Source organism: Hibiscus syriacus, unplaced genomic scaffold (assembly GCF_006381635.1).
Source record: "Hibiscus syriacus cultivar Baekdansim isolate YM2019G1 unplaced genomic scaffold, ASM638163v2 tig00110160_pilon, whole genome shotgun sequence".
NCBI classification, from domain to species: domain Eukaryota; kingdom Viridiplantae; phylum Streptophyta; class Magnoliopsida; order Malvales; family Malvaceae; genus Hibiscus; species Hibiscus syriacus.
Window position 1 is genome coordinate 3,994,094 of NW_024062608.1, and position 27,886 is coordinate 4,021,979.

Consider the following 27,886-nt stretch of genomic DNA (forward strand, 5'->3'; position numbering starts at 1 on the left):
TTTACCTGGACCTCTAAACTCTGTCGGGCTCGAGACTTTGGTAGCATCAGGCGTAAGATAATGTGTTGCACCGGAGTCTACAACCCAATGTTGCTCGCCAGAGTTAGAAACCACATTAGCTTATGGTTGACTAAATGCCTGAGAGAACCCTTTACAAAACATATAGCTCAGATTAGAGGATTCAGCAGTATAATGCACAGTAACATACTGACTTTTTTTGGATCGAGAATCGGATTTAAAACATGTGAAATCTTCATCATATCGATGCCAGCATCGATCGACCAAGTGGCCAAGTTTGCCACACAGCTGGCATTGAATCCGAGGTTTGCCTCGACCACGACCCCCAGCTCTGAACGCAGATGACGATCGAACTGACCTTGACTCATGCTGATCTCGATCAGAAGATTCACGATGAGCAAGATATGCGCTCATAGGAAGAGATTCCAGTTGATCATCAAAGCCGACAAGTTACGCCTCAGCATCGAGGAGCACCGTATAAAGATCGTCCAACGATAGTGTATCCTTCATGGTCGTGATAACCGCCATAAACGGTTGGTATTCTCAGGGTAAGCCTTTCAGAATACTGGCAACATGACCAACAAGAGAAATGACATAACCACATGAAGCAAGCACATCGCATATCTCTTTCACGCGTGTAAGGTAAACACGCATATTGTCGTTCCCTTTCTTCAATGACTGTAGCTCGTAGTGCAAGCTCATTGCAGCAGTCGTAGATCTATTGGAAAAGAGCTGCAACACCATATTCTAGATCGTCGCAGCCGATTCAGCACCAACGAACTGAGGAAGGAGATGATGACTGATGGTAGAGAGGAGCCACGATGCCAACGCACTGTCTTATGCCACAAACTCCTCAAAGAGCTCATTGACACTTACTTCGCCGTTAGCATCAAGAATCGTTTCCGGTGGCGGCATCAAGACACCAGTCAATAATCGCTCCAGACGATGGCTACGGACAATAAGCAGAATTTGTTGCTTCCAGAGCAGAAAATTCATCTCGTCGAGGACTACATTAACATTCTTATGCGAGAAACCCTTGGAGAACTCCATGACAGGCGAGCAGCAACGAAAGCTCAGGCAAGAAACCCAAGATCAACAGCGAAAGATACCATCTTAAGAAATTACAGTAACAATGAACAACAAAGAATACTGCAGAAATGTTCTTATTATTTTGCACATGAATACAACTTGTAGTTTGTTAGCCTAACAACCTAGCTAACAACCTGGCAACTAACTCAACCATATCACGTGCACATGCTGAATAGGATACTAGAATACAAAATACCAGAATACAAAATAGTATAATAATATCTTATTTAATTGTTTTGGGCTTTTTTTATTTTTATTTAAATTAATTGAATTTTAAAAATATTAATGGGTATCATATTAAATTTATTGGGCCTTAATATTTTAAATGAGTCTAGAGCGATCGACCTAAACATAAATGAACAAACATAAACGAACAAAAGTAAACGAACATAAACGAACAAACATAATTGAACAAACATATTACTGAACGTTCATAAATGTAAAAGAACAAACGGATCCTCTGTTTGTGTTTGTTCATTTAATTAAATGAACACAAAATCTTATTTATGTCTGTTCGTTTAATAAATAAATAAACATAAATGAACTTCCTGCCAAACGATTCACGAATGATTCGTTGAACGTTCGGTTCATTTACATGCCTAAAAATCATTAAAAATTGTAGCTTTCCTGAGAAATGAAGGCATAAAGAAGTACAAATCAATTGAGTTATATCTTTTATGTCGTAACTATTAAGGATTTTTATATTTATTTTCACCTCTGACAATCGGGTGTGTCATTGCTTGTCCATGCCTTCCCACACGATCTTTCCAAGGAGACCATCTAGTGAAGAAAACATGCCAGAGGTCCAAATCATTATACTTGCTGGAATCGAAAATACATGCAAAGGTAGGGATGAAACAATTTTGCAATACTTTTCACGCTTGTGATTACTATGTGTTCACGCTTTTGATTCGATTTATTCAGATTTTATTGCTACAGATATAACAAATGATATGGGTTTCTATGGTTAATAGATTTATGGTACTCTTTTCCCCTTATAGGACCCCAGCCTTATTTGTAGAAGGGGATTTTAATGAGGCTCACATTAAAAAAAAGTTATAGTATGAGCCTCATGCTTCCCTAAGTCTACTGTTAAGAGCCTCACCATGAGTATAAATGTATTGGGTATTTAACCATAATATTAATCACGAAACTCACGCCCATTTAGCTTACAACATAGGTACTCTGGATAAGATTTGGGTCACAAAGCTTATCATCTTATATCCAAATTGCCCTCATTGCTAAGTGCCTAGGGTGAGATCTGGGTCACTAAACGTCAACATCTAACACATGGCTAGTCTACTCCTCTAGAGTACTCGGGACATGTTTGGGTCGTAAAGCATCAAAGATACATCCAACTAGAATTTAAAGTGCTCTCGTACTGATTTGGGTATATCTATATATATTTCTCAAACAATTGAACGATCACACACACAAGTAGCTCGGGTGTCCTCATTGTTTCTCGAGCGTTAAACAAAAGCATAAGTTTTATGGAATCTTACCGCATAAGGTTTTTATGATTTTCACCCATATAACATTACCATTACATTGCTATCTCATTTTTTATTATCAAGCTCTTCTATAGAGCTAAATGTCTCGACACACATCAACCAAAGCCACACAAAGGAAAACAAGGTAGCTCAGCTACTCACTATAGTAACTTATCGCAAATAGGTGAGATCATCCTCTCACTTTCCATTATCTCGTTAATTCTCTTATCTAGAACATTATGCAATGATTTATTAGTCTTTTACATATATTAGTTCATTAGAACATTATTTTTTTATCGCTACCTGTTTGGTATATTATTTTTTAGCTTGATATTCAACTTGGGGTTAATTATTCATTAGCGACTCTCTAGTTGCTCTCATCACATTTTCCCTCAATTCACACTTGAAACTACATAGAATACTTCAACGACATCGCTTTATCGATATTCACATGATACATAGTTTCTTTAGCACATTATTTGTATAATACACCACGTCGCTTTATTGATATTCACATAATACATAGTTTCTCTATCACATTATTTGTAGAGTAAACTATACAAATGACCACTTAACTATTTAACCCTTTTACTTTTATTGCCGATCTTTTAATTTTGTCAATCATACAATTTAACTATTTAATTGTATTTCATCAATCAACTTGTCGTTAATATATTTAATGGAAATGATGACGTATCATTTACTAAAATTGGTATGTTTATACATTTAGTCACTCTTACTAACACATTCTATCAATTTGGTCCTAATTTTAATAAATTAAAATAAATTTTATCATCAAATCAAATGGTGCCATGTGTCACTAGGCCAAGTGTCACAACACGTGTAACACCAACAACCCATATAATTATACCTATACAGATTATAGATGTCACCTGAAATTTCGTAAAATATTTTCCCATTCAAAGTGATTTAAAATTTCTTTCTTAAAATGGTAAATGATATTATAAAAATATCATATCCTATCAAATTATAATATACTATTTAAAAACATATATCAATATGGATTTATGCTACCCATATTGAAACAGAGTAAAACAATTTAGTTTAATAATTACAAATCATTTTTTAAAATATTTCAACAGAGCAACTAGGACATTAATAATTACATGCCACTAACAAAGTCAAAATTACATCATAGGATGTCTTACTAATATTGTAGTGTATTCTTGGATGCTCGGAGTGCCCTGTACTCTTTACTCTATCCTTGGCTTTTTACCTACGCATGAAATCATCACACGTTAAGTATATACTTAGTGAGACAATTAAAAATAATAAACAGTGCAATACAACTCATGCATGAAATTTAATGTCATAAACAAATGCCATAAGATCATTTTACCAGCATATCTAATATTTTACCATGATCTAAATAATATAAAATTTCTTATCAATATACTTACCATTTATCCCATAAGCTCATAAGCTTAATTTTTCAATATACTTACCATTTATCCCATAAGCTCGTAAGATTAATTTACCAATATACTTACCATTTATCATATAATCTCGTAAGCTTATTTTACCAATATACTATAAACCATAGACAATAGCCAGTATAAAACCCTGAGGACCCTAGGTATACGAGTCAAATATATATATGCACCGTAGTGCTAACACGAGTATGACACATAAGGTCGTGTCAACCATATGTACTAGGTATCCTTAAGTACAGTCCCGAATATGACACATAAGGTCGTGCCCACCATATACACCAATTATACTTTAGTGTAATCCCGAATATGCAGCCTACTGCTGGACTCTATGGCATGCCAACTATACCCTGTCCCTCAATGACTTACTTGGGTATATAGTCTATTTCATTCATCCATGGTATCATATAACCATATATTTAACATTAGGGCAATTCATACCCAAAATAACATCCATGGTATCATATAACCATTTATTTAACATTAGGCAGTTCATACCCGAAATAACATTAATGGTAAAATATCACATTATCCATGATCAATGCATTATAATTTCATACTGTGACATATCAATGTCATATCAAAGTTATAAAATGACATAATATCATGTTGATATAAACAAGGTTGATTTATCACAAGTCTTCCTGATGATGTATAAAACATCTATGTACATGATGTATAAAATATCTATGTACAATGTCATGCATGTACTGCACTCACCTTGACACTTTATATATTCCAAAATACGTGTCTCACTATGATCCACGATAAACCCTTTTTATACTTGACTTGCTTCGATCACAAATTAATCATGATCTGTATAAATCACAAATTAATAACGATACATATGTTAGTATTGTACTAACATAAACACATTCCATAACAACTCCATAATATACTTGAAACTCATTTTCTGCCAAATTTTTAACACTTGATAATTCCTTTTAACATTGGCACCAACTTTTCCAATTTACACAAAATGGTCCTTCACCATTTTATCACTTAGATTCTTAATATAAAAAATTCCAGCTTTGAAATTATTACTATTCAAATGCTTTTACAAAGGCATAATTACATTTAAGTACCCCAACTATGCGAATGTTGTACTTAAATCACCAATCTTTTCAAACTTCCAAAATAGTCATATTTCACATCTAAACACTCATTTCAATTCCAAAACAATATTTTCCAGTGTAGTACATCAACTATTAAACACTTATTCAACCATTCATAACTTTTCTAAAATTGCTAAATTAGTCCCCTAACTTTTCAAAAAATACAAAATGGTCCCCAAATTTTTCTAAGGCTTGTAGAATACTTCTTACATCATTTCCAGAACTTATATAATTTTCCATAATTTTTCTCACTCAAATACATCATAGCCGAATTCTTTAACCTTTAAAACTATGTTTTCATGATTTTGCTTGATTTTGATTCGATTTAAGCATGAAATCAACTTTCAATCAACCTTATAACATCTCTACAATTAAATCTCTAATCAACTTTTATCAGAACACAAAGTTCTACAAAGTTATCTTTTGGCCGAATTTTAAAGAATTATTTCTAGGAAGATTGAACATGTTTTAACTATCAATCAAGCTTGAAAATAAATCAACAACTTCTAAATCATAAAGATTTATCATCAATTTCATGAATTCTATCATGAACATAAACCCTTAGATTTGGGATCTTTTAATTCCAGCAAGATTAGAAAGAAATATTGGTACCAAATGATAGCGTTTTTCACGTAGATCACTTTCCTATTTCACGACATAACTCAAATTCAAAAAAGAATTGGCTCAAAAATTGAAAACAAATATATTCCCCTTACCTTGGTATATCTCACGTCTTTGCTAGAGAAGATGAAGAAATTCATATGATAATTCTTCATCTTTCTTTATTAGTAATGAATAAAAAATTCATTAAATGTTAAATTACCACTTTACCCTTAAAATCAAAATATATATACTAACTTACCCAAAATGAACTTGATATTTACATTAATACCAAGCCACAGAAACCTTGTCATCTTCCAAAGTCAAAGATGAACAAAATATTTTCCCACTTTACCATTTTGCCCTTGTAATGTCCAAAACTTAGAATTTTGTCACTTTAATCCAATAGTCCAAACTAATCATGTAATTAAATATTATTTTCTAACATTTAAAAATGTGAAAATAATATATTTATTTCCTTATTTTTTAGACCAATTGTAATTTTTCAAAATTATTATTTTGGTCCCTAAACTTTTCAAAGTTTATACTTTGATCACTTAACTTTAAAAATTTATAATTTGGTCATTCACTAAATCCATTTATGGAATAACATTATTTTTTGTAAAATTACCACTTAATTCCTTAAACTTTTCCCAATTTTATACATTGACAATCAAACTTTCAAAATTTACTTTTTGGCCATTATTTAAATTTTTGGGGTATTACAATTCTCCCCTCCTTAAATAAAATTCGTCCTCGATTTTTAAGACTCTATGAAAACCCTCACTTCCCTTTTTATAAGGATTGCCCTCTTCTTGATAAGGAAGTTTATCAAAAGTGAATCCCACCAAAATAGGGATTTTTAAATATTTTCATCATTCTCTAAAGATAAGAATAATTTAATAGAGTCTTTTAGCCGTCATTAAATTCCTTTTCCCTTGTAAATTTATAATCCTAATTTAGGGTTGTACAAACTTATAAGGTGTGCCCACGCCTTATGTAAAACCCTCTTCTGGTCTTGCCAACTTCTTGAATTCTGATTTTTCCTCCTTAATTTCAGGATTTTGTGAAGATCATGCTAATCATTAGATTTTGAACCTGTTTAATCCAAATCTTTAACCTGATATGAAGAGGTGTGGAAACTACTTTCTCATGTCCTCTTCTCTTTCCCAAGTAGCGTCCTTGACTTTATGATTTTTCCAAAGTACTTTGATTAGAGGAATCGTCTTGTTACATAGTTCTTTGATTTCTCGAACTAAGATCCGAACTAGTTCTTCTTCATAAGTCAAATATGGTCGGATATTAATTTCCTCTAATGAAATGATATGTGAAAGATCTGATTGATACTTTCTAAGCATTGACACATGAAAAACATTGTGTACTTTGTCCAACTCTAGAGGTAATGCTAACTGGTAAGCCACAAGTCCAACACATTTTAAGATCTCATAAGATCCAATTAATCTTGGACTTAGTTTCCCTTTGCGCCCAAAACGCAAAATCTTTTTCCAAGGCGATACTTTAAGAAAAACTTTATCTCCTTCATGAAATTCAATCTCTTTTCGCAAGTCTGCATAAGATTTACGCCAATCAAATGCCATCTTGAGATTATCTTGAATTATATTTACTTTATCCTCAATCTCTTTCAATAAATCTAAGCCAACAAGGTTTTGATCTTTTAACTCGAAACAATTTAATGGTGTTCAACATTTTCTCCCATATAAAACTTCATACATATCCATCTTGATGCTCAATTAATAACTGCTATTGTAGATAAATTCTTATAGAGGCAAATAAAAAAATCTATGATTCCTTGAAATCAATCACACATACTCTTAGCATATCTTCTAATATCTGAATAGTACTTTATGACTTACCCTCTGTTTGTGGATGAAAGGTTATACTGAAATTCAATCGAGTACCCAAAGCTTTATGTAAAGAATTCCAAAATCTTAAAGTGAACCTTGGATCCCTGTCGGATATAATGGATGCTGGTACTTCCTGTAGTCGAACTATCTCCTTGATATACAACTATATATATTTATCCAATGCATAGTCCATTCGCATCGAAATGAAATGTGTCGATTTAGTTAAATGGTCATTATCACCCAAATGTAATCCTTTTTATTTGATGTCAAAGGTAGTCCAGTAACAAAATTTATAGTGACTCTTTACCACTTCCACTCTGGAATAGAAATCAGTTGCAACAATTTCGAAAGCACTTGATACTCAGTTTTTACTTTTTGACATGTCAAACATGTATGAACAAACTCAGTAATTTTTCTTTTCATACCCTGCCACCAAAATGACTTTTTACATCCTGATACATTTTGTTCCCACCTGCATGTATAGTCAGTGGACTATAATGTGCCTTAGAAAGAATATCTTTCTTCAACTCATCATCATGAGGAATACAAATTATTTCTCGGTAATTCAAACATTCATCAGACTTGACTTCAAAATTACCACTTAATTCCAATGGCCATTGTGACTGATAAAACTGTTGGCATGGCGATAGGAATCCCTCCGATGAGAAGCACCAAGAGATTATCAATTCCATCCCTATATTTTTGACGCTGGATCGAATACATTACTATAATCTCAATAAACATGCCCAATGCAATTGAGCATATGCAGAAGTTCCCGATTGCTGTCAGCACCTGATCAATAAATTACCATGCAGAGCACACATCAGATACAAATGAAGAATATAGCTGCAAAATTATAAGCTTGTGTGAACTTATAAGCTTGTGAGATTACCTTCTGGAAGTGCCCTACATTGCTTGTGCTATCTACCAGGTGCGCAGCTTTACCAAAGAAGGTATGAACGCCGGTAGCGATAACAACAGCCTCAAGCTAACCTTGCTTGACAGTAGAACCCGAGAATACCCCATCACACGGGTTCTTGTTTACCGGCAAAGACTCACCAGTTAAGGCAGATTGATCGACCTTGAGCGAATCTCCTTCGAGGAGACGAGCATTTGCCGGGATAATATCTCCCAACTTGATGCTGATGATATCTCCCGGTACCAAAATAGCAACTTCTTGCTCACTACATTTCCCATCTTAACTTTTCAAAGTTTATACTTTGGTCACTTAACTTTAAAAATTTATAATTTGGTCATTCACAAAATCCATTTATGGAATAACATTATTTTTGGTAAAATTACCACTTAATTCCTTAAACTTTTCCCAATTTTATACTTTGACAATCAAACTTTCAAAATTTACATTTTGGCCATTATTTAAATTTTTGGGGTATTACAATTCTCCCCTCTTTAAATAAAATTCGTCCTCGAATTTTAAGACTCTATAAAAACCCTCACTTCCCTTTTTATAAGGATTGCCCTCTTCTAGATAAGGAAGTTTATCAAAAGTGAATCCCACCAAAATAGGGATTTTTAAATATTTTCATCATTCTCTAAAGATAAGAATAATTTAATAGAGTCTTTTAGCCGTCATTAAATTCCTTTTCCCTTGTAAATTTATAATCCTAATTTAGGGTTGTACAAACTTATAAGGTGTGCCCACGCCTTATGCAAAACCCTCTTCTGGTCTTGCCAACTTCTTGAATTCTGATTTTTCCTCCTTAATTTCAGGATTTTGTGAAGATCATGCTAATCATTAGATTTTGAACCTGTTTAATCCAAATCTTTAACCTGATATGAAGAGGTGTGGAAACTGCTTTCTCATGTCCTCTTCTCTTTCCCAAGTAGCGTCCTTGACTTTATGATTTTTCCAAAGTACTTTGATTAGAGGAATCGTCTTGTTACATAGTTCTTTGATTTCTCGAACTAAGATCCGAACTAGTTCTTCTTCATAAGTCAAATCTGGTCGGATATCAATTTCCTCTGATGAAATGATATGTGAAAGATCTGATCGATACTTTCTAAGCATTGACACATGAAAAACATTGTGTACTTTGTCCAACTCTAGAGGTAATGCTAACTGGTAAGCCACAAGTCCAACACGTTTTAAGATCTCATAAAATCCAATTAATCTTGGACTTAGTTTCCCTTTGCGCCCAAAACGCAAAATCTTTTTCCAAGGCGATACTTTAAGAAAACTTTATCTCCTTCATGAAATTCAATCTCTTTTCGCAAGTCTGCATAAGATTTACGCCGATCAAATGTCATCTTGAGATTATCTTGAATTATATTTACTTTATCCTCAATCTATTTCAATAAATCTAAGCCAACAAGGTTTTGATCTTTTAACTCGAAACAATTTAATGGTGTTCAACATTTTCTCCCATATAAAACTTCATACAGAGCCATCTTGATGCTCAATTAATAACTGCTATTGTAGATAAATTCTTATAGAGGCAAATAAAAAAAATTCTATGATTCCTTGAAATCAATCACACATACTCTTAGCATATCTTCTAATATTTGAATAGTACTTTATGACTTACCCTCTGTTTGTGGATGAAAGGTTATATTGAAATTCAATCGAGTACTCAAAGTTTTATGTAAAGCATTCCAAAATTCTTAAAGTGAACCTTGGATCCCTGTCGGATATAATGGATGTTGGTACTTCCTGTAGTCGAACTATCTCCTTGATATACAACTATGTATATTTATCCAATGCATAGTCCATTCGCATCGAAATGAAATGGGTCGATTTAGTTAAATGGTCACTATCACCCAAATGTAATCCTTTTTATTTGATGTCAAAGGTAGTCCAATAACAAAATTTATAGTGACTCTTTACCACTTCCACTCTGGAATAGAAATCAGTTGCAACAATTCCGAAAGCACTTGATACTCAGTTTTTACTTTTTGACATGTCAAACATGTATCAACAAACTCAGTAATGTTTCTTTTCATACCCTGCCACCAAAATGACTTTTTACATCCTGATACATTTTGTTCCCACCTGGATGCATAGTCAGTGGACTATAATGTGCCTTAGAAAGAATATCTTTCTTCAACTCATCATCATGAGGAATACAAATTATTTCTCGGTAATACAAACATTCATCAGACTTGACTTCAAAGTCTTTAGTCTCACCTTTTTCCATAAGTGAATTTTTTTATCATTTCTCATCTTTTTTTCATTCTTTTCTTTTTCTGTTTTTTCTTCTTCTTTTTTTCTTCTTCTTTTTGTTTTCTTATTTTCTTTTTCTATTTTTTTCTTGTTTTATTTCTTTTTTTTTATCTTTTTAATATTATTTTAGCTCTTATGCCATCTGTCGAGACAACATGACTAAGAAAAATAACTTATGACAGTCAAAACTCACACTTTGATAGTTTGGAATATAACTTTTTATCCTTAAGTATTTCGAGCACATTACGAATATAAACATCATGCTCTATCTTTGTATTCGAGTATACCAGAATGTCATCAATACAAACCACCTCAAATTAATCCAAGTAAAATTAAAATACTCGATTCATCAATCCATGAATGCTGCCATAGCATTTTTCAAACCAAACGTCATTACTATGAACTTGTAGGGTCTATATCATGTTTTGAAAACTATCTTTGGAACATCTTCTTCTTTAATTTGTAAATGGTAATATCCTATTCGAATATCAATTTTAAAAAAATTGTTCCCTTTAAGCTAATCTAACAAGTCATCAATCCTCAAAATATGATATTTGTTCATGATAGTTACTTTGTTTAATTGTCGATAATCTATGCATAATCGCATAGATCCATCTTTCTTTTTATAAACAACACTGATTCACCCCAAGGTAAAATACTCGGTCTAAAGAATCCTCGATTTAACAGCTTTTGCAATTGGTTCTTTATTCTCTTAACTCAATCGTAACCATTCGATACAAACCCATAGATACAGGATCAATGCCTTGATAACCATAAATATTGAATTCCACCTCTCAATCTGGAGGTAACCCAAATAATAAATCTAAAAAGACATATGGAAATTCCCGAGTTATGGAAATATTATATGATCTTACGTCAGATACTTGAGTATCTATCACCTTAGCTACAAAAGCTATGTATCCTTCATACATCATCTTAATCATAACCACTGTCGATATCACGTTAGTGATGATTTCACTTTTTCATCAATCATTTAAAATTTTTAATTTCTCTGCATTTTTCTAAATTAATCGCTTCTTGCGGCCAGTAACCCAAACTTAATGCAGAGATAACCAACTCATGATCAAAATGATCTAAAACTCGTTATTGATAATCCCATAAGATTCACTGGTAACATAAGCTCCTGAATCTTTATCGAATATTTACTATTTATCCGATTAACACTTGCATCATGACCCATAGTTTTTCCCACTATAATATCACTTGATATCAAGTAGAATTGAATATTTCTACTTTGGAATTCCTTATTTCATTATTAAGGAAATCTGTATAACTTATCTAGATCCATAGAAAATATTCTCGAACAATTGAAACATTTTCCAACTCAAATGAAAGTCTAAATGTTCACATCGTTCAATAAGAAAACTTGATAAATTTTTAGCAATAACTTCATAGCAGTTAATGCTAAAATCACACTATCAAGCAAATTTATTATCTTTCTTCTCACTACGAACTTGAAACTTTTCAAGTTCTTGAGAATCAATCTCGATCTAAACAATAATTCATTACAGCATAGAAGGTTAGACAATTCATTTTACAAATTTACCTTCACAAGGTAACTCTATCCAATTTTATGGACTTGATATCTATTCTCAATCCAACTCATAATAATTTGATTCACTAATAACTCGGCTTTCTGTAAACTTTTAACGGATAACTTATTACCGCTTATTTATTTCCTCTTACTTAAATCAACAATGCTTTAAACAATTTAATGCTTAGCTTAAATATTTCTCACTTATTTAATCTTACCTGGAGGAACCTCAGAATCATCACTAGATTCAGAAATCTCGTCAGGATCCTCATCCGATTCGTCTTTTCTTGTAAGCCGTTCAAAATTTTTAATCGATCCTTCCAATTCAGAAACTTTGTTGAAAGCTGGGGCATTTCTTCCACAAAATGGAGGAAAATCCCTAATATCACTCACCCTTCTAAGGCGTGATACTGAAGTCATGTCAGATTCTTTTTGGTCGATTTCAATCTCGACCTTCTTTTCAACCATTTTCAAATTTCTTACCTTTGTCTTTAGTTTCCGACATATGAACATAGTCAAAATCATCTTACATTAGTAAAGAGTAACTTTACTCCCAATAAGCATCATCACATTATATATACAACTATCAGTTACTTTTGACATCCTAGTGGCATGTATACACTTTTTAACTCAAAACAAACTCAGTTTAGTCCTAGAATCGGCTAAACCTATAGCTATGATGTCAAAAAATGTCACACCCATAACCTGTATAATTATACCTATACAGATTATAGATGTCACCTGAAATTTCGTAAAATATTTTCCCATTCAAAGTGATTTAAAATTTCTTTTCTTAAAATGGTAAATGATATTATAAAAATATCATATCATATCAAATTATCATATACTATTTAAAAACATATATCAATATGGATTTATGCTATCCATATTGAAACAGAGTAAAACAGTTTAGTTTAATCATTACAAACCATTTTTTTAAATATTTCAACAGAGCAACTAGGACATTAATAATTATATTGCACTAACAAAGTCAAAATTACATCATAGGATCTCTTACTGATATTGTAGTGTATTCTTGGATGCTCGAAGTGCCCTGTACTCTTTACTCTATCATTGGCTTTTTACCTACACGTGAAAATCATTACACGCTAAGTATATACTTAGTGAGGCAATTAGAAATAATAAACAGTGCAATACAACTCATGCATGGAATTTAATGTCATAAACAAATGTCATAAGATCATTTTACCAGCATATCCAATATTTTACCATGATCAAAATAATATAAAATTTCTTATCAATATATTTACCATTTATCCCATAAGCTCGTAAGATTAATTTACCAATATACTTACCATTTATCCCATAAGCTTGTAATCTTATTTTACCAATATACTATAAACCATAGACAATACCCAGTATAAAACCCTGAGGACCCTGGGTACACGAGTCAAATATATATATGCACCGTATTGCTAACCCGATTATGACACATAAGGTCATGTCCACCATCTGTACTAGGAATCCTTAAGTATAGTCTCGAATATGACACATAAGGTTGTGCCCTCCATATACACTAATTATACTTTAGTGTAATCCCGAATATGCAGCATGTTGCTAGACTCTATGGCATGCCAACTATACCCTGTCCCTCAATGACTTACCTGGGCATATAGTCTATTTCATTCATCCATGGTATCATATAACCATATATTTAACATTAGGGCAATTCATACCCAAAATAACATCCATGGTATCATATAACCATTTATTTAACATTGGGCAGTTCATACATGAAATTACATTCATGGTAAAATATCACATTATCCATGATCAATGCATTATAATTTCATATTGTGACATATCAATGTCATATCAAAGTTATAAAATGACATAATATCATGATGATATAAACACTATCAACTTATCACAAGTCTTCCTAATGATGTATAAAACATCTGTGTACATGATGTATAAAACATTATTGTACAATGACATGTTTTATATATTCTAAAATATATGTCTCACTATGATCCACAATAAACCTTTCTTATACTTTACTTGCTTCGATCACAAATCAATCACGATCTGTATAAATCACAAATTCATATCAATACATATGTTAGTATTGTACTAACATAAACATATTCCATAACAACTCCATAATATACTTGAAACTCATTTTCTACCAAATATTTAACACTCGATGATTCCTTTTAACATTGGCACCAACTTTTCCAATTTACAGAAAATTGTCCTTCACCATTTTATCACTTAGATTTTTAATACAAAAAATTTCAGCTTTGAAATTATTACTATTCAAATGTTTTTACAAAGGCATAATTACATTTAACTACCCCAACTATACGAATGTTGTACTTAAATCACCAATTTTTTCAAACTTCCAAAAGTCATATTTCATATCTAAACACTTATTTCAATTCCAAATTAATATTTTCCATTGTAGTACATCAACTATTAAATAATTATACAACTATTCACAACTTTTCCAAAATTGTCGAATTACTCCCCTAACTTTTCAAAAATTAAAAATGGTCCCCGAAATTTTCTAAGGATTGTAGAATACTTCCTACATCATTTCCAGACCTTATATAATTTTTCCATAATTTTTCTCACTCAAATACATCATAGCCGAATTCTTTAACCTTTAAAACTATATTTTCATGATTTTGCTCGATTTTGATTCGATTTAAGTATGAAATCAACTTTCAATCAACCTTATAACATATCTACAATCAAATCCCTAATCAACTCTTATCAGAACACAAAGTTCTACAAAGTTCTTCTATTGGCCGAATTTTAAAGAATTATTTCTAGGAAGATTGAACATGTTTTAACTATTAATCAAGCTTGAAAATGAATCTACAACCTCTAAATCATCAAGATTTATCATCAATTTCTTGAATCCTATCATGAACATAAACCCTTAGATTTGGGATCTTTGAATTCCAGCAAGATTAGAAAGAAATATTTGTACCAAATGATAGCGTTTTTCGCGTAGATCACTTTCTTTTTTCACGACATAACTCGAATTCCAAAAGAATTGGCTCAAAAATTGAAAACAAATATTTTTCTCTTACCTTGGTATAGCCCACGTCTTTGCTGGAGAAGATGAAGAAATTCATATGATAATTCTTCATCTTTCTTTATTAGTAATGAATAAAAAATTTATTAAATGTTAAATTACCACTTTACCCTTGAAATCAAAATATCTATACTAACTTACCCAAAATGAACTTGATATCTACATTAATATCAAGCCACGACAACCTTATCATCTTCCAAAATCAAAGATGAACAAAATATTTTCTCACTTTATCATTTTGCCCTTGTAATTTTTAAAACTTACAATTTTGTCACTTTAATCCAACAGTTCAAACTAAACATGGAATTAAACCCTTAAATATTATTTTCTAATATTTAAAAATATGAAAATAATATATTTATTTCCTTATTTTTGAGACTAATTGTAACTTTTCAAAATCCCTAAATTTTTCAAAGTTTATACTTTGGTCATTTAACTTTAAAATTTTATAATTTGGTCACTCACTAAATCCATTTATGGAATAAAATTTTTTGGGGGAAAATTACCACTTAATTCCTTAAAATTTTCCTAATTTTCTACTTTGACCTTAAAACTTTCAAAAATTACATTTTGGCCATTATTTAAATTTTTGGGTATTACAACACGTGTCATCAATTAGATTATTAAATTTATTTTAAATTAATTTGTATATGTTTTACCAATTAATCCAATTATTTTAAATTAAATTGTCTAAGTTTTACCAATCAAAGGGTCAGGCGTGAAATGGGAAAAGAGGGGGGTTCGAACCAGGAACCAAGGATCAATAACAATAACGGCCAACCGTTGAACCAGGTTATAAATTAGTTTATAGTTTCCAACTTAAAGTATATATCTTGAATTTAAATTCGTAAACTCCTATATCTTAACTTAAACTCGAACATTAAATTAAATTCACATTTTAACTTTAAAAATATATATTTAACTTAAAAATATATATTTTAATCTTATCTTAATTTAAATAATATATTTTATTTTTATTTTATAATTTTTTTATCATAATGGGACTCAACTTTAAAAAATGTATTTTATTTTCATCTTAAATTATTAAATATATGTTATTATAATTTTAATATAAAAATATATGTTACTTTTATCTTAATTTTTTTAAAAATATTTTATTTTCATCTTGGTTAAAATTATTAAAAAAATATATTTTATCATTTTCTTAACTTAAATATTTATATTTTATTCTTATCATATTTTAAAATTAATATAAAAATAGTTTATAAAATTTTATTTTGTATTTTTTGGTATAAAGTTTATTAAAATATGTTGTAAAGCCTTACCAAATAAGGAAGTTGGCGTGACGGTAAGGCTGTGTGGAACCCCTCCTTCCGCCTTCAGGTGCCTGGTTAGGTTCTCAGCAGTAGTGTAACATCCTGAAATCAGGGTTAGTGACAAAAATGGGAATTTTTTAAATTTGGGGATTAATTTAGGAAAAATTGAAAGTTCAAGAATTTTAATGGGGATATTTATTTATTGGATGAAAGGGTAAATATGAAAGGATTTTAAGGGCATTATGGTAATGTTAGCTTAAAAGATATTTTTTTCCTTTTATAAGAACGAAACACGTGTGTTTGCGTGTTTGTAGAGTTATCTGGAACTCTTCTTTTTCTTATTTCTTTCCTCTTCTCGTGTGTTCATGCTTAAGCCTCAAAGGTGCGTTTTAATTTTGATGGTTAATTCTTGAATATTTGAGTTGTGTTTTATTCTTTAAGTGTTATATAAGCTTAAAGAAAGCTTATATAAGCTTAAAACACCAAGAGGAAAGAATTAGAAAGGAATTTCTATTAAGAGTTTAGAAATGAACTTTTGTTATAGAAAGGTTTTTGAAGTTCCAAGAATGAATTTGACTTGGCAAAGGGTTAATTAAGAAGTTAGAGGTGATAGAATTGAATTTAGAACACATGAAAATTTTAATGAAATTCTTTGATTCAAGAATTATGGTGGATTATGGGAGATGGTAAAATGTTATAGTATTATAAGAAGGTTTATATATGTATAGATAAGTTTTAAGGTACAAGGAGGGATTAATAAGTAGAATTTGGGGTCAAAACAAGACATTTTAGTGCTCAAGATGTAATTTCTGGGTTGTGAGCATCGATGCACATTCAATGTGTACCGATGCACTCTCAAATAAATAAATATCGAATGCCATTAGTGCATCGATGCATAAGGAGTGCATCGATGCATCCCCTTAACAAAGAAACATCGAAGGTGATTGGTGTACCGATGCATGGGTAGTGCATCGATGCACATGTTAAGGGATGCATCGATGTATGGTATAATGTACCGATGCACTTCAATAGGAAATGAAATAAATCTTTCTTTCAGTCTAAGAAATTATAGATTTATAGTATATCAATGGAATACTGATAGTATAAATATATGATTGTGTAGACATCGATCGAAAGCAAAGTTCGGATAGGTCTGCAGAGTAAGATACACACAAAAAAACAAGAGCTTAAGAGTGTTCATTAAGACCAGGTGAGTACATGATAATAAGTGTACGTTATGTTAAGGAATTAAGACTTGCGATGAGTCCAATTATGATATTATATGATATAAGTACTAAAGCATAAACATGTAGTGATATGGTGTTAGATGTATGGAATATGAGTAAATGCATATGTTTAATTGTTGAATAACATAAATACATGTTAGTATAATAAGATATATTAGATGTTATAATTGAATGAAGGGATTGTATGAGAACATGTATATGCGAACATGTGTTGTATAATAGTGATCTATGAGATATTGATAATAAGACAAAAGATTACATGCATATGTAATATAAGTTAAAAGATAATAAATAATATGTTATATGCATATGAGAAAAAGGTATATGTGATGTGACCATGTGTGAAAAGGATGAATAATGTGAATTTCATGGAAAATACTACGTGAAAGTAAACTATGTGACTATGTGATCATATGAAATGTGATAAAGAGCTATGTGAAAGAACTATGTTATATGAATATGTGAATGTGTAATGAGATAAAAGATAATGCCCATGTCATGTGTTATGAGAGCTATAGATATATAGTTGGCATGCCAAGAGTCGAGGGTCCACGCGGTCCTTCGGGACATAGTGGTCCTTTGGGACATATGTGTTATATGTGGTCCTTCGAGACATCTACGTGGTCCTTCGGGACAAATTCTACACGCCCCTAGTGGGATTTATACGAGCTGTGGTGACAGCATAGTGCACAACCTCTATGTACTCACATACCTTAAGTTCTCAATAGTGTGCATGGGCTTTGAAAAGAAACATAATTTGATATAATGATATGTGTGTTTCTCGTGATATGTGATATGTGATATGTGATATGTGATATGTGATATGTATAAGTAATAAGTTAGGATCATATGATAATAATGGTAACAAGTGCATATGTGTAATGGTGATATTAGATGTTATATGGTTATGTATGATATGATCATATTAATTACTCATGTATTGTTGTGCATTGAAGTTATATTATATGTTTATGTTCAATATATGCTCATATAATGGAATGGAATTAATGACAAGGAAATAAGTAAGGATAAACATGTTAGTGATGAGTTCAATAGGTGTACAAGTATAATATGTATTACATAAGATGTTCATGCAATTGTTAATTTAGCTTATATATTTACATGTCTCACTAAGTCTATGACGTAGCGTGTAAGTGTCTTACACGTAGGTGTGGATCTATCAGAAGATCAAGCTTGGGATCCGTAAAGTAGCATATCTCTGTGCAAAGTTCAGATCATAAATATTTTTGTAAAGTACGTTGTGTCATATAATTTAGTATGTTGGCATGTAACTAAGTCACTAAATATGTACGCTCGGATGGAGTTTGTTAAGGTTTTTGACACGTTTATGTAAAAGAATTTCTTATAGAATAGAAGTTTTAAATTTTTCTATGATTTCTTTTATAAAGTATATGCTTTGATTGGTCAATGTGACACCTCGGACTCGTATCCGGGTCGGGTACGGGTTGGGGTTGTTACAAGTAGCGACCTTCAGAACCCATTTTGACACCAGTTTAAGGGGACATGTGTCACCCTTTGATTGAACATGAAATATATTAAATTAAATAAATGAAAAATAAAACTTAATTAAGTAGTGAAAGTTTCATCATCTTTTTAACATATTAAATTTAATGAATTAATTTAAAATTAGGTTAAATTGATAGAATATATAACTATTGAGGACTAAATGTATAATTATACCAGTTTTAGTAACTGGCACATCACCACTCCTATCAAATATTAACTACAAGTGACTTAATTAAATACAATGAAATAGTTAAGTGGTCTGATTGATAAAATTAAAAGATTGGTGATAAAAGTAAAATGGTTAAATAGTTAAGTGATCATTCGTATAGTTTACCCTTATTTGTATAATACACCACCTCTTTAAAGGTACTTTTAGTGTTTCTTGATCACTAAGAGTATTTTGGTAATTTATGCCACCTAGGGGTGTGTTTGGGTCATTTCAAAATGTTAGACCCTTTTTCTAAGCTTAGTTGTACATTTTACAGTAATTTTTAGACATTCAGATGCAACGAGCGATGTTTTGAATCTTTTAGTATTGGACAATATTAATAATCCAATAAATAGTATAGGTACTACAACAATATTAATAATAATACTGATATTAGTATCGATACTACAAGAATAATATTGATACTAATATCGATACTATAAAACAATACTGATAAACATAAATGATTTTTATATAACATAATATATATTATTTTTTGTAAAATTAATTTAAGTCCCTAAAATTTTTCAAAACCTTAAAATAAGTCTTTTAAGTTCAAATTATATTAAAAATATCATTCAAATACTATAGAATAATTTTTAGTCTTATATTTCTCAAAATGTCAAAAACTATCTTTTTAAACAAGCTTTGAGTAGAAGTTCGAAACTTCTACATGTGTTTCAAAACTTTCTAGGACAATAAGCTTTAAAGTTTCGAAACTTTACAAGAGTTTCGAAACTTTCCTTGTATTTTCAATACTTTGGGTCCAATGGTCATATTTTTTAATTCCTATTTGGAAGATTTTCGAAACTTTGTGTGCATGTACCCTTAAATGTGTGAATTTAATGCTTTAAATGACTCAAACAACCACAAATGGCTAGAAATTAATGTGAGCATATAAAAGGTGTCTTCAAACAGCCTAGTAAAGACAAGAAAGTTGTTCTAACAATCAAAGAGCATGGATAGCCAAATTTGTATTCCATTGTGTCTTTTTTCATATAACACTATTCAATTCATTGTATTTTTCATTCTAGTGTTCTTGGGTGTGTGAGAGCTTCAAGTTGCAAACAATCTATCATTGTAAGGATTTTCAAAGTTTGCTTATTTGTAATTTCTTCTTGGAAAGGTTGTACACTTGAGACTTTGGGTATAAGTCTAAGTGTGTTGTAAGGTTACACTTTATCCTAAAAGGTTTGAACACATTAGTAAGTTTGTTGAAATCCTTAGTGTGGAAGCAAAGGTAGTGGATGTAGACTTAACCACTCTAAAATTATTTGTGTCAAGTTTTCCATTTTTTTTTTGCAAGATGCTTCCATCATTCCTTTAATAAAACTATTCATTCAATCCATTGATCTTGGAGCATGGAAGATAATCATGAATGGCTATTCTTCTCCAACGAAGAATGAGTGAAGTGACCAAGAACGAAAGAAATCTCAACAAAATGTCATGGCTATGCATATTTTATTTTGTGCATTTGGTCCCGATGTATATGAAGGAGTTTTTTCATGTTCTAATGTCAAGGAGCTTTGGAATAAGCATGAAGAACTTCATGGTGACAAGAAAGAAGAACCATCAAGTTCAGTCCTCCCAAATTCAAAGGTGGTGTGCTCAATGGCTCTTGAAGAGCCTAAGGTATCTTCAAATTCAAGTGAATTAAATCCATTCTTGTGAGCTCAATTCTTGCTAACACTACCTTTGTGAGACTTTCTTGTTTACATTTCTTATCCTTTGTAAAAGGGGAGTGGTTCTAGCTTAGCCTTTGAAAAGCTAGGGAATTGTAAAGGTTACTCTTGAACCTAGAAAAAGAAAGAACAAATTAGTGAATTTGTTAGAAAATCGTTAGTGTAAAACTAAGGTAGTGGATGTAGACTTTGGTTGAGAAAGTCGAAACACTATAAATTGATTTGTGCCAAAACTTTTATTTTTTGTTTAAGTTTCCACCAAACTCTATCAAAGTCAATTCACTCCCTCTTGGCGTTTTCGGTTGATTGATTCGAGCCTAACAAATATCAATATTACAACCCAAAAAAACCTAAATAAGGCTATAGAATCACCCAAACCCCTCTCAAACATTCTAATTTAATTCCAATCAACAAATAAAGCTTAATGGAGTCTTATAGGGTCATCTAACACCATAAAGACACAATTTTTGCAACAATAACATCACTTATGGCATAAATCAAGTAAAAACCCTAACATTCTTAATCACCTAAATCTCAACAAAGCATTTATAAAAGTCATAACACCACAAAGGATTAGAAGTATACTACCTTAGTTAAAGAATCTGAAATGAAGCTCATTCCTTTAACTACACTTGTTTTCTTAAGTCCATTTGAACTTGAGCACTCTATACCCATTTTCTCTAGCAACAAGAAAAGCAAGGCTCTTAATCCTTAAACGATATTGTTGGAATACTTAAAGACTGGTTCAAAGTTAGATGAAACATGGAAGAAGTTCTTACCATCGCTATTCTTGATACGTGAAGGTTGAAAAAGAAGATGAAAAATGTTGAAAGTTCTCATATTTCCCCCAAAATCCATGCCGTAAGCATCTTAAAACCCAAAAATATCATCCTTGTCTTTAAAAATAAGATAGTTACACTTTTGGTCTATTATACTTTAATCTCAAACCAAAAATATCCATTTTATAATCTTCTGGGCTCAATCCTAGCCCAAATTTAGCCCACTGCTTCTAATTGATTATTATTTTCATCAAAAACTCATTCGGGTCAACCTAAAACTAGGGATGGCAGAATGATCCGAACTCGACGGAGAAACTCGAAACCCGGTCAAGTTCGGGTCGGGTCGGGTTTGAATGATATTGGGCCAGGTATCGGGGATTTTTTTGAGGATTTTTTTGGGTTGGGTTAGGGGACGGGGCAAGGTATCCCCGCCCCGATTATATATATATATATAATATTTTATATTTTTTATATTAATTATATATATAATATTTTCGGGTTCGGATTTGAGTATAATATTTCGGGTCGGCCATATATAATATTAATTCTCCAGTGAATGATACACACGGCCATATATGTGTATGTATCTGATATTTTTCTGGTTTTAAGTGATCTATGATTGATTTATCTATTAGTTTTGCTCATATAATTTACTTGAGCTTTTTCATGCTAAGGACGTGCACTTGTATCGGGTTGTCTTTTGGCATTTTCACTATATGATACACTTCTCAAATGAAGAGTGGTTGGTATAAATGTGTGCCTGATGCAGATGACCTATCTCTTTATTATACTTATTCTGCTGAATGCCACAATCATGATTGGTCATTAGTCATTACCATTGTAACATGAAGATCTACTATCAGATTGACGACCACACTTCCACTTGTTTACTTGTGGTTTCCTATTTATTTAAAGCTTTAAGGAATGCTTTCACAGTTATGTCAGGTATATTTCTATTGTTAGCTTGTCTAATCTAACTGCAGATTGGGTCCCTAAAGTTGCAGCCTTACTCTATGTTATTCTGACTTGGGAGTGAGTGTCAAATATTGGTATGTACCTGGAACGAGTATGCTTAGAATTTTATAAAGTTTTCCATGTATTTGGGGGTTGCTTGGAGGTTATATTCCCATATTCATGTGTCAGCCACAAGTATCGGACATGGTAATTCAAGGAAAATGAAGAGTCTGAGCAACATAGGTATTTCGCGGTAATAATGGTTTGCTATATAATTAGGAAATGGTAGTTTTGTGTAGTTCTTTGAGAATCGGCTCATTGAGCTTGATAGCTAATACACTATAAATTCTCCTGAGAGATACCGATGCAATTTAATATTTTTGAATATTAAGTTCTGAATTAAGTTACCTGGACAACAATTCTTAGGGGTAGTCGATCATTTTGTGCAGCATGCATGCATGCATCAAACGATAGTTTCTCACAGTTCATTATTTTGCACAATCTTCTGTGGTCATGCTCAGATAATGAAGGATGAGTCTGAAAAGGATATCAATAATTAGATATTAACGTCAAAGTCAACAAATGGTATAAAAGGAACGTCAATGTCAATGGCTCTATAGAGACTGTCATCACATGATCGAGCATTTTCTGGCAGGGATTCAGCAAGGGCTTGAAATTTTGTGTTGGAAAGATTCGGATCCCTTGCTATTTCGGTCAGGTAGTTGTCTAATAGCTTACTAACATTTATTTTCCCTATCTTTTGTTGCTGTTGTTGTTAATGCATCAGGAAATAGTCCAGAATCCTTTGCACCACGTCTATGTTGTGCATTGTTCGCTGCTCAAGTGAACTGTTGAATTAGGTATACATAAGATGGAATATAAAGCAGTTCAATTGAATATTATGAAAGAGATTCTCCTTTGGAAAGTTTCTTTGTGGATTAGCTTGCTGAATTATAGAATCTATTAATGAGGTAGAATGGTAGAATACTCACTTTATCATTATTCCTTGATCTTCATCCTTGTAATTAGGAATCAGTAGATCGTTTACATTGGCATCTTCCAGCATCAATCCAATTCTCTTTTCAAGATCTGATATCAGAACCGGAGATGCAGAGTTCACCTTGGCTGTTTTCAACATCTGCAACAAGAACTTACATGCAACTACTCCATTTTTAGAAGGAAGCATGCTTACTAGGCTTTCAATAATCGTTCTTTGTTCCTTGTTTTGTCCTGCACTCTCTTCTTCCTTCCTTCTCAAAATACTAAACTGCAACTCACTCATCCTCTCAGTCCTTCCAGCCCCTCATCCATATCCGGCAGCCACTTATCTGCATAATTCATTATGCATTTACCAATGATCTCTTCTTCTGTTCCTTTTGCTCTAATTGCTGTCATAATCCTCATGAAATGATCAATGCGAAGGGAAGCCACATCGTCAGACCACCAACTATCTTCAGTAACTATTTCTCCGGTTGATGAACTCTCTCTCTAAGCCTTATAAGCTATTGAGTCAACAGCATCTTCTGACAATCTGAAGGTTTTCTGCCCGTGGAGATAGAGTTTCACAAGATCTGAGGACAGTAATAGTGTCTTTCCGGGAAGCCATGACAACAAACGTTAGAAAAGATTCTGTCTTGCTTATCAGACAGCCGTAACAAAATTTTAGAATAATCTCGAATGTATCTGGTCCAGCAGGAAATTTCTCAAGCTTGATATCACGCCCAAATTTTGAGATTGAAGGCTGAAGTTCCATCTGTCCAATGTAGCCACATTTTGATACCAAGGGATACTGTTTCAGGATAAAAACATGATAGCTAGCTGCTAGATACCTAGGTTAGTTCTTTATCCTTTTATTCATTAACCTTAAGTTGACAAGTTTCTTGTGTTAATTAATACTATGTATATTGAAAGAGTAGATGGTTTCTTTCATCGTCAACCTTGATCAGAGATTATTCAGATTTTTATTCAGTGTGAAAAGTTTGAATCCTAGAAATCTGAGCTAAATCAGGGTTTAAAGCAAAATTCTTTATTTGCTAATCATCTATAGTGTGTATGTGTGTGAGTGTATACCCATATCATTCCACTAGGGGCTTTGAATGTTCTACAGTTGCCTTACTCTATGCTCTATCTTATTTGTTTTCTTGTTTAATTTGTTTAATTATTGAAGCCTCCTGCAGTTTAGTTTAGCAAAAGAAGGGTTAAGCAAGAAATAAAAAGGGTCTTGATAGTTATACATGTCCTATGAAATGCTACACAGGATCTTCTTATGTTTGCAGGTTACCTTGTGAACATTAAATATTACATCTTGAACTTGAATTGCTAAATCTGTAGGGTTTGAGTCGAGGCAAACCTGCATTCACCCAAAACAGAAATTAACCAAGAGCTTCAGAGATGATATATCTCGAAACAAATTGTAAATAGCTCATGTTGATTACAAAACAAAATTATGTTGTGAATTCTAGGTTTTTTGGATTGAAGCTGGAGAGCTTGGATAGCCAGGAATGCATGCTTTTACCATGAGAGTTCTTTCCTCTCGAAGCTATCCGCTGCGATGATGAGTTTGTTTGGGACTTCGATGCTTTGATAATAAGTTTGATGGCCGGTGCCATCGGTGTCACTTCTTGCAGGACTTTGAGGCTGATGCATTTGAAGAGATTTCTTCATGCTAATGATCATCCTGTAAAAGTAGGAATTTGAGATTGGTTGAAGAGTATTTGAAACAAAAGCCGGGTGCAGTTTGAATTAATGTGAGAAGCAGGTCTGTGGCTGGAAGACAGATATGGTCAAGTTGGCGGGTGGTGGGCTTCTCATTTCACTGTTTTATTTTATATATGAATCATAATAATAAGAGGAACTGTTGGGAAAAAGATGGATGGATCAAGGTTTGATGTGTTATAATTGAAGGGAATGTTGGGTATGATTTGTCAACTTTTGAACCACTTTTGCCTTTGGATCAATATTATTTAATGGTGACCGTGTGGCAGACGCACCATTTCTTCACTCTTCACGATGCTCTAAACTCCATCTCTTTGATCATTTAAGAATAGCAACGAATAATGTATATTGTCAAATTTACCACGCACTCAGTTTCGCTTTATTATCTTGGTGAATATGCAAGACTGGAGCTGGGATTGAATTTTGAAGGGTAAAAGATATTTCAACTAAAAGGTTAAAAGACAATTTTATTGACATTCAAATTTGTATTAGTTTCAAATTGAATTAAACAAAAGGCCAGATTAGATGGATAACTTGGGTCTGGTAGAGGAATAAATGGGTTTGGGACAGAAAAACTTGGCTTGTACAAATAAGTTTTAGGGTAAACTATGCACTTAGTATCTAAACTATTAGTTTTGGTCACTTTTTGTACCCAAACTTTTAATTTTTCAAAATCATACCCAACATTTAGGTTTTGTTTCATTTAGTACCCGTCTTTGAAAATGTGTTTAGTACATAAACTATCAATTTTGGTACGTTTTAGTACCTAAATTTTCAAAAAAAATCAAAAATTAAGCGTTAAATTTTGAACGAGGGTGCTAAAATGGAACAAAAAATAAACTTTAACTATGATTTAAAAAAATAAAAATTTAGATACTAAAACAGGCCAAAAACTGATAATTTAGGTACTAAACAATATTTGCCCTAAGTTTTATCATTACCTCTAAACCATATTATTATTGCATATGACTTTGTCTTTGCTTTTGATTGGCATATATATAATCCAAATTATATTTTTATTTAAAATTTCTCATATAAATGCTAATTAAACTTATTTAATTGGCATTATCATTGATATTGTAACACTTCCAACCCAATCTAATCAGGAATCGAACCAATGATATTACATTGATCGATCGAAATAAAATCTAACTAAAAAACAAATAAAGTCTAAGATTCACATCTATTTAGGCATAATCAAGGACTTAAAGGTAAACTATACAAAGATCAAAGTTATAATACAAATCAAACAAAATTGAAGCATCATTTTTAATCAATTTAGGCAATTGGAATACATATTGTGTGAGTAGTATCGATTCTAAACATTGTCGATTCTAAATAATACCGATACCAAATTAATATATTGTGTCCTCAATTTAACTTATTGGTATCAATACTCAGTTATCAGTATTGATAGTGCTAAAGTAGTTTAACTGTATTGATAGTGTTGAAGTAGTTTAACTGTATTGATAGTGCTAAAGTAGTATTTGATACTTAAATACCAATACCGTTTCCAAGTTGACACATTATCTTCTGAGATATGTTTATGATACAAATGCCTCCTATAATAATACAAATACCTCCCATTGATTTAGAATTCATATCATATAATATCAATATTAAATGAGTTAAATGCATAATATGTCCATAAACTATAATATGTATTTTAAATTGGTTCTTAAATTTTTTTAATATTTTAATTTTATCCTCAAATATAACTCTTATTCCAAAGTAATAGTTAAACTTTTTACCATTCTAATATCATCCCTAAACTATGACCCTCTTTATAAATTGATCCTCAGACTTTTGAATATTCTAATTTCATCCCAAATTCATCCAAATATGTAATTAATTTCAACCATAATTTAAACTGAATTTTGTTTTTTTTTCAAACATATAATGATACATCTTGGCCTAACGATTTTACTAACAAAGGTTGTGATTAGTATATACATATAGTTTGGGATGAAATTGGAATGTTTAAAAGTTTAGGGACCAATATAGAATGAATGTCATAATTTGGGAATGAAATTGAAATATTAAAAAATTTAAGGGTAATTTAAAAT

General features: G+C 31.7%; 1 pseudogene; it reads right to left on the minus strand.

Moving 5' to 3' along the window:
- Positions 1–8,222: 8,222 nt before the first annotated feature.
- Positions 8,223–26,094, minus strand: LOC120216283 (annotated as a pseudogene).
- Positions 26,095–27,886: the final 1,792 nt, after the last annotated feature.